This window comes from Rhinolophus sinicus, linkage group LG02, assembly GCF_036562045.2.
Source record: "Rhinolophus sinicus isolate RSC01 linkage group LG02, ASM3656204v1, whole genome shotgun sequence".
In the NCBI taxonomy this organism is placed as follows: domain Eukaryota; kingdom Metazoa; phylum Chordata; class Mammalia; order Chiroptera; family Rhinolophidae; genus Rhinolophus; species Rhinolophus sinicus.
This window is the reverse complement of record NC_133752.1, coordinates 168,881,245-168,896,889: the sequence shown is the minus strand read 5'-3', so window position 1 is coordinate 168,896,889 and position 15,645 is coordinate 168,881,245. Positions and strand designations below refer to the sequence as shown.

The window sequence follows — 15,645 nt, the reverse complement described above, 5'->3', positions numbered from 1 at the left end:
CCTCACAGTCAGGCCCTGCCTTCTTCTCCAACTTCCTTCTTCCCAAAACAAATAATTTCCTCTAGCACTATTCTCTGAGCATCTTGCAAATCCCCACTGCCTCCCCCTTACCCTCGCTCATGCAATTTCTCCTGAAATTGTCCCTCTTCACTTCTAATTGCTTTGAGGACCGAAACCAGCACTTGGTCATCCTTGAGTCCCCAGCAGACCCTCGCACAGCATCTGAATATAATGCTTCCTCTGCTGAATTGAATTTTGGTTATTGACTTCAGTCATGATTATAGAGATCCTCATATCACAGAACAAATAAGGGTTTCCAACTGATACTGCTACCCTTTCTTAATCTGACAAGGAAAAAAAAAACAGCTTTTCAGGAGAAGAAAATAAAAGTAAATGCAAGTGGGCAGGATGAGACAATAAAAAACTGGACCATAAAAGTCAATCCCATGGAAGAATAATTTCCTTACTATCCTTAAATGAGTGGGTTGGTCACATGTACAGATAAAGAAACACCCCTATTTAGGTAATAGTGCATGGTAGACCTCATCAGAATTAGTCTTTTTTCTTTTTTTTTTTTTTTTTTTTTTGAGGACTTTGTAGAATATTTTTAGCTTAAGTTTTAGAAAGTTTGGGCTGCTTTCTGTTAAGACTGCCTCCTTTTTTTGGATTTCGTGGATCTCCAAGGCATACTAGAAGTGAAATAATTCTGCTGAGGGTGAAAAGACTTGAGTAATTAGGTGAACCATTCAATTTATTTGGAGGCATTCCTTAAATGTGTGAAATAATTTCACTCATGCCATGTTCATGCAAAGATTTATAGGGGCATTAAGCTGTTATGTTAGCAATCGTTAAGTACAATTGAAGTATTTCATATATAGTCTCCAGTCTTGGTGCTTTTAAAAGATGTAAATGTTTTATGCTTAAATAATAATGATGATAAAATGTTTATTAAATGTCTACTATGTGCCAGCCCCTGTGATAAGCACTTACTACAAATTCAATACTCATTAATAATAGCAAGTATTAATATTCTCTTTTCATAGATGAGAACACTGAAGCAAAGAGAGGTTAAATAACTTAGCTAAGGCCGCACAGTCAAGTAGCAGAGCTGAAATTGGATCCAAAACTAGCCCCATAGGTCTCACTCTTTACAATATTATGTTATATCCCGAGTTAATTAAATGCACTACCAATTAGTTGGCATCTAAGATTATAGCAAAATTTGAAAAGAAGTTGGCCGATTTACTATTTAAAATCCTCATCAATAGTATTTTGAATGAAAGTACGTAAGTAAATGGGCAATTGATGCAATTTTTCTACAACTAAAAATGTGACAACGAATAGGCATCACTCTGCCAGGTCCCATTATAACAGCTGGGTAAGGAGAGGGTTCATGCCAGACTGCTATAACCAGGCAGCTATAACCAGGCATGCCCGGCTGAAGCTGGATGAACGGTTGTGTGAGGAAGAAATTTGTAACCCTCAAAAATCTCACTATTAGCTACCCAAGTGTGTGCCAAGAGCTGCTTGCTGGCATCACACTGAAAGGGCTTTGTCCTGCTTTCCAGCTCTGTGCTGATTTGGGCCAAGTCTACACAGAGGAAAAAAAAAAGTAAAATGGAGAGTTGGTGATTACCCTGCTATTGTGTGCTGTATAAACATCCAACTATTCAACATTTTTAGCAGTGATTTGAAAACATAAACAACACTTTTACCATAGTTTCAGATGCCCCAAAACTGAATGAGAGGGCTAATATAATTAAGACAACACAACGAGATATAAAATTATCTTAACAAATCAGATCACTAGGGAAAACAAAATAAAATTTAACAGGGATAATTAGAAAGTCGTGTATTTGAATTCAAAACTTACATAAATTGAACAGAAAGTGAGGGAGACTTGGATGAACTTTCTATGGGAAAAAGCATGGCCCAGGAGGTAGGTTGCAGTCCATAACACTCCAGAATGTACCAACAGACTTAAGCGACATTAATACCAGACTAGGGCTGTATCGAGTGATAGAAGATGGTGTTGGAAATGGTGATAGAAGATTGTGTTGGAGGGGGCGGGGGGTGTAGAGAAGCATTTGTTAATAAACGGCTGAAGTTTTGCAGCACATTGAAAAAAAAAAGGAAAAGAAAAAAAGAAGAGAGTGTTCAGTTTAGATGCCGCTATGTAAGGTGAGATCTATCCAGAGGAGTGTAGCAGGTATGAGAGCTTTGAAAACGTGTGCACATAAGGAATAGCTAGAGGAACAGACTAAATTTAGCCTGAAGAGGAAAGCACTTACAAGTGAATGTGCTAGAGCTCTTCGTGGTGTAACAGGAAGCAAAGGCCTGGAGATCAAAGCAGAGTTCACTCCCAACCGTAGAACTCAGAACAAGGGCAACCGCTTAACCTGTCAAACACCCAGCATCCTCAGCCTGTATGGTTTGTTTATTCCTAAATTATCTAGGCTTAATATGTTGGGTACTAAAAACAGAATAAAAAGCAAGTTTTGACCTTAGCAGGCGAATAGTCTTGTGCCCAAAACAGACCAGTGTCAGTCCACTAACATACAGAGTAATGATATTCTGGGAGTTCAGAGGACAGGCAACCCACCTTGAGAAAGGACATTTTAACCAGGTCTTCTTTTTTCTTTTCTCTTTTTTCTTTTTTCTCCCTCCCCACAGGCCCTGGTTTCATTCTGTGAATTTGACTATTTTAAATGCCTCCTATAAGTGAATCATGCAGTATTTGTCCTTCCATAACTGGCTTGTTTCACCTAGCATAATGTACTCAAAGTTCATCCATATCATCGCATATGGCAGGATTTCCTTTTTCTTTTTTTCAATTATAGCTGACATTCAATATCATTTTATATTAGTTTTAGGTGTACTGCATAGTGGTTAGACATTTATATAATTTATGAAGTGATTCCCCCAATAAGTCTAGTACCCACCTGGCACTATACATAGTTATCACAATATTACTATTTTCCCTATACTGTACTTTAAAAACATGAAACGCTTCACAAATTTGCATATCATCCTTGCACAGGGACCATGCTAATCTTCTTAATATCGTTGCAATTTCAGCATACCTGCTGCTGACACAAGCACTAACCAGGCCTTCTTGACACAACTGTTTTACATGGTGTATCAGTTTGCTAGGGTTGCTATAACAAAGCACCACAAACTGGGCAGCTTAAACAAATGCAAAAATGTATTGTCTCACAGTTCTGGAGGCTAGCAGTCCAAAGTCAAGGTGTCCACAGGGTTGGTTCATTCTGAGGTCTGTGAGGGAGAATCTGTTCCATGCCTCTCTCTTACATTCTGGTGATTTGCTGGCAATTCTTGGTGTTCCTTGGCATGCAGATATATCACCCTCCTCTCTGTCTTTATCTCCACATGTCATTCTCCCCATTTCTCTTCGCATAGTCTTTCCTCTGTGTATGTCTATCTCTGTAGCCAAATTTCCCTTTTTTATAAGGACATAGTCATTGAATGAGCAGCCATCCGAACGAGATCATCTCAACTTGATCATTTTCAAAGGCTATTTCCACATAAGGTCACGCCCACAGGAACTGGAGGTTAGGATTTCAACACTTCTTTTTTCTTTTGCAGGTGTTAGGGGAGACACATTCAACCCATAAGGTATGGCCATAACCATAACTTGAAATAAGCATGTCAAAATGTATTTTTTCTTCTTGTAATGATCTAAAGGCCCTTGTGACACAAGTTACATTCCCATATTAGCAGAAGCCTCTGATCCTCCCTCCTGACCATAATCCTTACTCCATTATGGACCCTTCCTTCTTCTCTGACTCTACTCCAGTCTTCAGTCTCATCTTCACCCCACCCCTAAATCATATCCCTTCTCTCTCCCTACCCCCAGAAGGGAGGGTCAGAAATGCTGTAAAGGTCAGTAATGGAATAAGAATCAATGTTTTACTAAGTCCTTGGGATTTTTTTTAAGTTAAAATTTTAATGGTTCACTTTCTTAGCCTCCACCAAAGTGAAATTCAAATTAAATGATGGTGTATAATAATGTTCCTAGAATCAAAATGTCGTCAGGGTGAAAATTACCAAAATAGCCAAGTCAAAATATCACATAACAAATTATGTGGTGCGGGAGAGTTTTGTACAGTTTATTTGTTTAGGCCATGCCATAGATGAGTATAGAAGGGCAAACAGGAAATGCATCAGGCTAGGAAAGGAACATTACTGGCTGAAGGAAAAGCAACTGCATAGGCAGTTGAATCTCGAGTGGTGTGACATGGCCAGGGCAGAGGGATTGAAGAAGGCAGGCAGAGGCCTAACTGCTAAAGGCCTAGGACACCACTGTTGTCTGCTTATTTTATTATTTCATTTATTATGCAATGGAGAGTGAGCAGAGGATTTGAAGCAAGGGGTGCCATGCTCATATGTGCAGTTTTAAAAGATCATTTTGGCAACCGTGAGAAGGATGGATTAAAAAGGTCAAAGACTGGAGATGGGGAAACCAATGAGAATTTTGCTTAATAATACAGGAAAACGATGATGTAATCTTACAGTAAGATGACAAGCATGGTGAGGAGGGGCAACTATTCCCAGCTGTTTGTGAAATATTCACCAGGTAGAATCAATAGGATTTTAACGAAGGAAGCGAAACAGGCAGCCAACTCTGGCTGCCTATTGGACAAAGCTCGGGAGTTTTTCCAAACGCACTTTTTCTGGCCCTGTCTCAGACCTAGTGAATCAGAGTTATCTGCTGTTTAAGCCTTGAGAATTTGCAGATTCCTCCAGCCGTCTCTGTGACTAAACATTTAAGGGCTGACACCCCAGAGAAGGACAAAACACTCTATTGATTCAGGACCAGATTTTAGTACCATATAAGAAAAAACAATGGCACAGTTAAACTGTTTAAAGGTAGAACCATTACCTCGGAACTTTGTCACTGAACGTATTTGAGCAGAAGAGGTTAGTAAACCAGTTAAAATGAGGTTATGGAAAGGTTTCTTTACTTGTCAGAGGAATGAGAGTGCATTTAAGGCACTCCGGGCCCAGAGAGCTCTCGTGTGCAGTGAGCAGGAACAAAAGCAGCAGAGCAGCAACCAGACATTCAAAGGAAATCTGTGTATCCGGGCCCCAGGTGTGCATCCCTTTGCTCTAGCTCTGGCTTCAGACCCCATCTTGCTCTGACCTGGTTTGGATTCCAGGTTCTGGCCTTTGGATCTGCCTCTGTTTCCATGACAACCCAGTACTGTTTGAGTCATGCCTGCTATCTAGCTGCCACATCTGGATTCACCCATGGTACCCCACCCTATAGTTTCAACTTGTCATGATCTCTGAGGCCTAGTTTCAGTCTGTCCCATGCCACACCTGGTTTCCAGCTCCGTTCAACCCGTCTTTGCTTCCACCCTACGCAGGCCCACATTCAGATGCCTGCTTCTGGCTCAGGGTACAGACTATCCCCTCTCAGCCAATTCCAACATGGGTCTGCTGGAGACATTCTCTGCGTGAGATGATGGAGATCCAGCAGGTTCCCAGGGGGTCTAGGAGGAGGGAAAGTACAGCCATTAAAAGCATGGGCTTTGAATTCAGACGCGAATTCAAATTGAGAGTCTCTGACAGTAAGCAAGCTGCCTAATCTCTCCAAATTTCAGTTTCCAAACCTATTTAAACATGATAAATACACCTAACCTACCTCATAAGTTATACAGGTACAAGCAGCACAGCTGGCTTCGCCAACTCAGAGCAAACACATGTCCAAGTCTCCCTTCATTTATAATTAATAACTCAAACATCCAGATGCTCTAATTAACAGGACGTTCAATATCTCCTTCCTCACGCTCAACCCATCCTCAAAGCCAAATAGCCCAATAATTCCAATGACATATACAGTCCAAAGAGGTCAAATCTAGGATAGTCAGAGAGAGGTGAGCTGCTGGTCAGTCCACATTCCCAGTTTTGCCACAAAATGTATCACGAAGGCCACTCCTGTGCTCTCTGACAGATGCTGTTCACTGTCTCAGCAACGGCCTTGCTGGCTCCACTTTCTGCCTCACTCTTGGGCATCCAGGTTACTCTGTTGCAACTAATCCTTCCTCAGACTGTTACACTGGGTCCGGGGTACAAACCCTGCTACTGTGTTTTCCCTGAAGCTCCTTGTCATGGCCTTAGGGCTTAAATTAGTTTCCTAGAGGTTGCCATAGCAAATTACTACAGACTGGGTGGCTTAAAACAACAGAAATTTGTTTTCTCATAGCCCAGGAGGGCAGAAGTATAAAATCAACGTATCAGCCAGGTTGGTTCCTTCTTGAGGTTTTGAGGGAGAAATTGTCAGGTGCCTGTCAGCTTTTGCTGGCTCCCAGCCATCTTTGGCATTCCCTGGCTTATAGCTACATCACTCCACCTCTACCTGCATCTTTATATGTTCTCTTCATTCTGTGTATCCCTGAGTTCTCTCCTCTTCTTATAAGGATGCCAGTTATAGGATTTATGGCCCACCCATGAGATGAGTATGACCTCATTTTAATTAATTATACCTGCAAAGATCTTATTTCCAAATAAGGTCACAGTCCGAGGTTCCAGTGGAACTGAATTTTGGGGGACACTATTCAAACCACTACAGGAGCTTTTCTTGATAACAAAGCCTGAGGTCTCATGTCCTAATTTCGAATCTTTGAAAAATGAGTTCTCAAACCCCTTCCTTCAGAAAGCCCACCTTCCCATGAAAATTTTCCTTTTACCCTCTCTCCCAGGATAAGAGACAGCAAACAGATCTTATATTTCCAAATGTTTCATTTAGAAAAATCTGCCCAAGGAGTATTACCAGCCCCATTCCTAGAATTTAGAAGAAACTGGAATAATTTTCCTCTCACTTTGTATGTAAAGTATGTACAATGTCTGACACATTGCCAGCCCCCAATTATTGGCTTTTTTTTTTTTTAATTTTCCCCAAAGGTAAACAAAAGTACCCAGGGAATACAGAACATCAGAATAAAACTGACTTTGCTGGAGGCAAAATATCTATCTGCCCTCTTTAATTTGTAGCATAATTTAAGTGGAACTCTCAGTGCAGTCTGGCAGGGTCTGCATCCCTCACATAACATCTAAATATATTTCATGTATTGTTGGCTCATAGATCAGAGTAATGATTGTGCTTCAGAGCCGTCTGATAATCTGATCACTTCAGGGCTTGTACTAGTTCTATACTCGTATAGATACTACATGTTCGGAATGCAGAGAAGTGAGATATTGATACATATCAAGGACCTTCGCCTTCTGAAGACTGTATCTTCACATCTATAGGTTTTATGGAACCATTGGCTGGTTGTACTGGCAGCATCTTGGGACTCTTCTGTTGTTACAAAACAGGCTCTCATTTAAGACTCCAATCTAAATATAGACCCATGACATATGTCTTCCATTTCCCTCCTTATTTACTCGCTACCCTACTAGCCTGCTACATTCTTAAGTTCTTGTGTCCTAAGGCTTCCAGTTAGGTTTAAAACAACAACTGAAGTCCCAGCAGGTGTTCAGAAGGAAGAGTGAGAGGACTTGTTTTATTCCCCTGGCTCTTTCCTTGTGCGATCTCCTAGTCTGGCTGTATCCTTGACCCAAGGTCATGGTTTCTCTCAAAGAGGCCTCCACAAGCCTCTCTGTACCCCCACTCTGCTCCACCTTCAGGTTTAAGGATGGTAACTGCCTCGTTGTTTTTATAATATTAACATTGCACCATTAGAAATAGTCCCTTTGTAAATAAAACATTCTCAAACTCATTCCTGACTGTTACAAGGTCACAATTTAAATTTAGGAGAAAGACATTAAGTTGGTTCAGAGTTCTTTTCAGCAAGAATTTTAGGACTGAAAGAGATCATCTAAATGAAATCTTCATTTAACAAATGGTAAAATGGAGGTTCAGTGAGGTTCAGTGATTTGCCCAAGGCCATGCTACTTAGTTGGGGAACTGATCCTAGAATCCAAGCCCCCTAAACCTCTGTCCAATGAGGTTTACCATCCTCTTACCACCCACTTATCTGCAAGCCTGGAAAAAGGATAACTATTTTCCTAGACAATACCAGGTTTCTGTAGTTAATAGATACTCAAATTCAGCACCACTGCCAGTCACATTATGGACTTCAACTTCCATTCCTTTTTCCTTAGCATTTCCTTCACCCTTTCCTTTTCAGTGTTCTCCCTCTGCCCTGGGAGAGGAATTAACATTTAGTGAGTACTCATTATGCACCAGACACCATGAAATACATCAGTAAGCCATGCTAAATCATGTGTTGTCTCATTTAACACTCTCAACAACTCTGAGGTGTTAAGACAATTTTATGTATTAGAAAACTGAGTCTTAAAGAGCTTAAGTGTCCAACGTGGCACAACTAACTAGCTTCAAGGCCAGTGTGTCTGACTCCAGAATCTGTCTTTTCCCCATGAGGCCACGATGCATCCTGCAGGTAACTGAAGCCCTCATCTGCCCTGTGCCTGCCAGCCTTTCTCCCTCCCTTGTCTTCACTGCAGCAACATTCCTCTGGTTTTCAGATCAATACTTATCCATGTTACGTCTGATTCCATGAAGTGTAACAGAAAACTATCTAAATCATGCTTAATGAACTAATATGAAAAAATCAGTTACCCATCTCTTCTTCGGGTTTTATACTTTTCAAAGCAGTCCTAGAATCAAAACCTAATGTAGTCTCTAAACATGTAGAAAATACTCAAATTATAACTGATGCAATGTATTGGCATCAATTCTTATTAGAGAAAAAGACAGTACTACTAGCTCGTGTTAAAAAGAATTGCTTAAGTGGGAAGATATGCAAGAGATCCTTTCTAACACATTCATTTCATTAGAAGTCTACTCATTTGGCCTCAAAGCACTATAGCAAAGCTAGGAGAAATAGCTAATATTACTTAGAATCCAGATTTGGCAAATGGAAGACTCCAAAACAAAGAACATTACATTCCCATAGTGTGAGAGGGAAAAGTGAGGAGATGGGTTTGTGACCAGCTTTCAAGTCTAAAAAGAGGAAGGAGCTGAATTCAGAAGGAAGAATTACATCCACTGCATTACATTTGTATGGTTTATTGTTACAACGTTGAGTAACTATTTTTACAGTTTCTCTCTTGTCTTCTGTAAGCTTCACAAGGGCAGGAACTGTGCCTTATTCTTCTTTGCACCTTCCATTGCCCAAAGACAATGTCTTATATGTAGATGATGCTCAGTAAATGTTTTCATTGAGTAAGAAATCTGCCCTTTCAAGCAACAGACTTCTTTAATTTTATCTCCTAAATTGTGCACATTTCAAAACCATGTTTTTGAATGTGGGATGAAAAGGAGATTTCACAATAAAATCAGAGGCAGCAAGGGAGGATTTTGTCACAAATAATGAAAAACTGTCAAAGTTCATCAGCTCTTAGGTTCTCTTATAAATTACTTTTTCCACTTTTTCATAGGAGGACCTTGGACCCTGAGCTATTATTTTGTTCCTTTTTTTTTTCAAATACCTTCAATATAAAGTACATTTTTGAGGCACAATGCTGCTCTTTATGCATTCAGATGACTTGTATGTTAGACACAAAAGGGTTCCTTAAGCTGCTATGAGGCTATTGTATATACCTGTACATTTTAGGTAAATTTTCAACACAATAGATATTAACAGCTGTTCTCAGAAGCACTCTTTTTGAGGTGCACCTATTCCTGCCCCTTTATAGGATTTTGTTCTTTTCTTTTGACATTGTATCTACAGTAATACCTCTAGTGGTTGACAAATTAGGGAGGAAATTTAGCATTAAAATTGTTTATAGCTTGTTTTTCAGAAAAAGAAAACCAATAAAGAAGAGGCAAATTTCAAAGCACAACGAGTTCCTGATGTTGTTTTTTAAACAGCACAAGCATATCCTAAATTATTACCTAGATCTTTATAAGTAAACATCTGTAAGTGATTCAGTTGTTTTGCATTTTTATCATTTTTTGATGTTTTTACTATCAATTTGAATAAAAGTAAGCTGATCTTTTTTGAGCACTACAGTCCCACTAATTGAGTGTTAAGGCAGTCTGTATTGTCTTACTTTGTTGAGCCCATTGTATCAAAATTAAGAGTCCTTTGTGGACTCCACAAAATATAGTAAAACAGGGTTCAGCAAGATTAGTGAATTACACTGAACAAAGGATGGTGCTGATGTGCCTTTCTGGCCCCTTTGAAGTTAGGAATCAGAGCCAGTTTTCTACAAACAGTAGGCTACACTCAATGGGATGATGTTCAAACATTTGCTACATGTTAAGAGTTACAATTCGTAACAGCAATTGAAATGTTGGCCCTGGCAAATAGAAAGATTGGCCGCCTACTCCCTCAGGGCTTATAGGTCGCTGTAACCGATTATGATGACACAGCTGGGTTCCAGATGTCATTTATTCTCTAACTGGCTAGAATCATGGCACCCAACTTTTCTTTTTCTGTAACTCTAAATTGGACAGTAGGCAGGCTTTCTCACACTTCTGTCCTAAAGTTGAACTAAATTAGAGGCAAGTATACTTCAAAAAATGGTTGACCAAAAATTAGATGTTCCTGTAATTATCATGAAATAAAGGCAATCTCTTAATATTTAAGCTCACATATTACATATCTCAGGTTGGCCTCTCCCTGCACTCTCTGAGTATCAAACAGGAAGAAAAGAAAGCGAGAAAAGCCAATATGCCTGTGATCAGCTAGAGTTATTCTCAGCGTGAGAGACAAACAATGCCACCGACTGCTGATGTCATCCTGCCTGCTTCTGGAAGGAGGGCAGGAAGAAGCCCTGGAAATGGACTCCTCTCTCAATCTATGGACTCCTCACTCTATCTGGAGAGCTTCCCAACCCCGCCCCATCTTTGGAGACATTTCTATAGACTCTAGATGTAGCTAATTTTCAGTTCTTGAGCCAGACAGTGGGGCAGACAATCCAAAAACATGCGTTATGTGTAATATGATCATATTTTCTGAATCAAAATGGAAACATACTGGTCTGATACATCATTCTATCTGCACGTGGTCTAATAAGAGCACAGAATAGAGCATCTCCATCAATACTAATATATACATAGTCGTATTATTTTAACATCACTGAAATAAGGATGTGTCATGCAATCAATCAATGGCATGTCAATTTAACTGGTGGCATTTTTTTTCTTTACTGGTAATAGAAAAATTAATGGTGTGTCTTACAATCAGTAGCACCTCAGATTCAATAAAAGATATTTGATTCCAGGATTATCACAAAAAATCCAAAAATGGAATCTGTTTTTCTGTCATGTTCAATATATACGTTCAAACTGTGTCATGTCTTTAATCCCAAACTGGATTTCAGAGGGTGTGATGGTCAGTTGTATATGCCAAGTTGGCTAGGCTCTAGTCTCCAATTATTAAATCAAACACTAATCTAGGTACCGCTGTGAAGGTATTTTGTAAATATGGTTAACATCTACAATCTGTTGACTTTAAATAAAGAAGATCATCTTTCATAATCTGGGTCAGCCTGATCCAATCAATTGAAAGGTTATGAGAACTGAGGTTTCCCTGACGAAAAAGAAACACTGTGGCATCAGCACCTGTCAGAGTGTTTCCAGCCAGCCCTTCTTGACAGCCTGACATGCAGATTTTGAGACCTACCTAACCAGCTCCCACAGTCACGTAAGCCAATTTCTTACATTAAAACACTATATATATATATATATATATATATATATATATATATATATGTGTGTGTGTGTGTGTATATATACACACACACATATGTATATATGTATATATGTGTATATATGTATATGTATATGTATATGTATATGTATATGTATATGTATATATATAGTCCCAGAGAGCAGTTTCCAGGCTCTCGGCCTCACATGGAAAGGTGCTGGCTCGATTATTAGATGGCCATCAGCTGTAATCAGATATATATATATATGTATATATATATATTCTATGTGTGGTTGTGTTTCTCTATTGGAACTATCATGCAGTGACTCAGCTCCTGCTCCCCACACAAGAATGCAGGATATGGTGAGGCTAAAAAGGAACACCAACGGAACCATAGATAGGGGAGTCATATCACTATATTCTTGCTGGAAGCTGGATTGGAGACACAGGAAGCAGGAGCCACACAATCCGCAATCTGCCATCTGCTTCTCTGCCAACCAAGCCACCCTCTAGCATAGCCACAGAAGTTATGTTAGTGGCTAATGGCTAACCAGTAACAGCTGATGGCTACACAGCCACAGTGGATGCCCATCTGATTATAGCTGATGGCCACCTAATAACAGAGCCAGCACCTTTCCACGTGAGGCCAAGAGCCTAGAAACTGCTCTCTGGGACTCAGTCCCCACAGGAACCCTGACTAATACAGTGGGTCAGTGATATTTTCTCTCTTTTTGACATTTAATTATTTGAAAAGGTAATACATTCCCTGTTCCTTATATTTATACAAAAGTACACAGTTAAAAGATTTCTTCCTATTACAAAAAGAAAACAAGGTAGTCTTCTATTCACATTGTTCTGCACACTGCTTTTTTTCCTTAACAATATTTCTTAAAGGTGGTTTCATTTCAATACACAAAGAACTTCATACTTTTGTGACAGCTGTATTGTATTCTACTTCATATCTATACCGTGGTTTATTTAATCAGTCCTATTGGTAGATATTCAGCTTATTTCAACACTTTCATGTTTATCCACAAAGGAATGCACAATATATAAACAGACAGATATAGCTATATACAATGGCTTATGTATATGTAATCATTGTGTGCTTTGAGGAAGGGTATGTATAGGAGAGCACACAAGTGGAACTACTCAAAAGGGCAGAGGGTATATGCATTTGCAATTTTGAGAGATCTTTCTAAATTGTCCTAAATTTCTCACTAACAAATGAAGTATTTGTTTGAAAAGTGCTTGTTTTCCCAAAGCCTCACCAACACAAGTGTGTCACAGAACTTTGGAATTTTTGCCAATTCAATAAATTATAAAAGTATGTTTCAGTAGATGTATAATTTATATTTCACTTAATATGTGTGACACAGAATATTTTTTTTAATATGTTTGGGTCACTTTTATTTCCTTTGCTGTATAATCTCTGTTAATACGTTAATATCATTTGACTATTTTTCCTTTAAGTTGGTCTTTTTATATCATTCAGGAATTCTTACATATTCGGGAGATTACTCTTTTATATGTGATATGAGATGGTAATATTTTTACCAACTTTTTCTTTTATCTTTTAGCCCTCTCAATGGTCCCTCCATGAAAAACAAAAATCTCTTCATTTTTACATATTTTGATTTTTCAATCTTTTCTTTTATGGTTTCCAGATTTTGTGTCGTACTTAGGCCTTCTCCACACCAAGGTTTTAAAGGCATTTGCTATGTTTTTTCCATGCAGAATGTTTAGGATTTCTTTTTTCACATTCAATTCTTTATTATTTTTCAGATGGTTAACTAGTTGTCTCAACATCATTTTTTTTAACTTTTATTTAAGTGTGTTTTTCCAGGACCCATCAGTTCCAAGTCAAGTAGTTGTTTCAATCTAGTTGTGGAGGGTGCAGCTCATAGTGGCCCATGTGGGGATCGAACTGGCAACCTTGTTGTTAAGAACACCATGCTCTAACCAATTGAGCCATCTGGCCACCGCCTCCCCTCCCCCCAACATCACTTATTAAATAGGCTACTACTTTTCCCTATTTACATGAAATGTTGTTGTCATATACTAAATTTCTATATATATATCTGGATCTGGTATGTTCCACTGGTTTATATGTCTACTAACGAGTACTACATGTTTTAATTAGTAAAACTTAATGATATATTTTAACACCTAGTAGGGTTAATTCTTCCCCAGCCTTCCTCCACCCTCCCCATTGCTCTCCTTTTAGAGGGTTTTATTGGCTGTTTTATTTAGTGCTGCACAAGTACTTAAGGAACAGTATGAGTCTCTTTATCCTACCTAACTCCCCAAAATATTTCCATACTGGCTGGTCTTATCACAGTCCTAAAACTCCACCATTAGATGAAATGAATCAGAAAGCCACAAGCATCAGACGATGGTCTATCTATCACCTTGCACTGTGTATGGGGACAGCCACCACATCTCTGAGGGTCTCAACTTTCTCCTCAACAGAATGGGGGCAAAGATAAGAAGTTCTACACAGATGTTATCTAAGATCCTTCCAGTTCTAAGGTTTCCCAGTGCAACTCAAATCTCATTTTGGGAGTCTTAATTAGCAGTATGCCCTTTTCTCATAAAAATGCTTTCTTTGTGATTTATGTTACAAACAACTAAAATTGTTTGAATCACATGGCATACTTTGCAGTACAGGAGAAGATGGAAAAAAATGACTCATTTCCCCCATGAATTAAAATTTAAACCATAGAACTTCTGGTAAGTTGTGTTTTCTAAACCATTTACCTTTCCTAAGTGCAATGTATCAGCAAAGAATCTGGCATACGGAACATACCAACAAAAAAATGAACGCTTCAGAAGGTCTGCTTCTATTTTTCTTTTTGCTTTTTTTTTTCCTTTTTACAATTTCTGTAAATTGCTAACTGACCACACATTGTAAGATCAAAGGCTCTAAATGCAGTTTTCTCACACATGACTGAGTGGCTGCTGAGCACATTGATTACACATCACCTTTGAGTAACTGGGACAATACTCCACTCTAAATTACATGTCATGGACAAGGATGAAAAAAGGAACCAATAAAAACTTTAGTTGGTTGCACTGCTCTATAAAATACATTGTTTTTGAAAATCTTGCCAATAGATTGTCGTAATACCAATGTGTGCCACCAAAATACTACTCCATTAAATGTTTGGTAGCTTCTGATCAACCACCTAATCTATGAACCACCTAGATCCATGAACTAAGAAGCTAAAAAAAGGCCCTCTCTGGCATCCTCGACGCTATTCATGACTGCTCCATTTACAGACTTCCCCTCTACCTTTCCCTCAGTGGCTGTATGTTAGGTGGACTCTCTTAGAATATGGAGTATAAAGAATAAAACCCAAGAGAATCATTTTTCTTTTTTAGTAGAGCATTTTCATGCTTTCTGCAGACTAGTGTCTTACATATGTAATATGCCTCCTGCACAAAAATGAAGCTTTCTTAGAGTGACTGGCCTACATGAAAATCTCATCTCAGCTTTAAAAAATTCCTGTGTGAAATCATAGTGCTAAGATAGAAGGATCTGCATCTATTTCAATAAGTCAGAAGTTACTTGGGCACTAATCTTAACGAGAGCTGAATACAAACCCCTGAACATCCAAATATCCTTGACTGGACTGACTTTTAATTTAGGAGTTTACTAGAGCCTGCAGCTATACTGCTGGAGTCTGTGATAGTGTCAGATCCCATAAGCGAAGCATGGAGGACTTGGTTAGCAGCCTGGGTGGAATGCCAAAGAATGCCCTGGGGACATGGTAATTCAGTACTCAAGGTAGCCTTCTTTTCTGTGAGCCAATACTAAATCAGTGCCTATAATGGTGTTAGAAGCACTGTGGTGTAGTCTCAAATTTTTGCTATCAGCTCCTTGCACTTATTGACAAAGCTCTTTTCTCTGGCATACACTGGGTAACTGCAAGGACAATAAGTTATAGCTGCCACATCAAATTTCCCAGCCAGCGGAGACTGCCTGGCACCCTGC

General features: G+C 39.1%; 1 non-coding gene across 1 annotated transcript; it reads right to left on the bottom strand.

Annotated features, from left to right (window-relative positions):
• Window positions 1-2,995: 2,995 nt before the first annotated feature.
• On the bottom strand, window positions 2,996-3,102 carry LOC141570230 (U6 spliceosomal RNA). Its single transcript, XR_012494241.1, has one exon. It is a non-coding gene; the product is annotated as a U6 spliceosomal RNA (small nuclear RNA).
• Window positions 3,103-15,645: the final 12,543 nt, after the last annotated feature.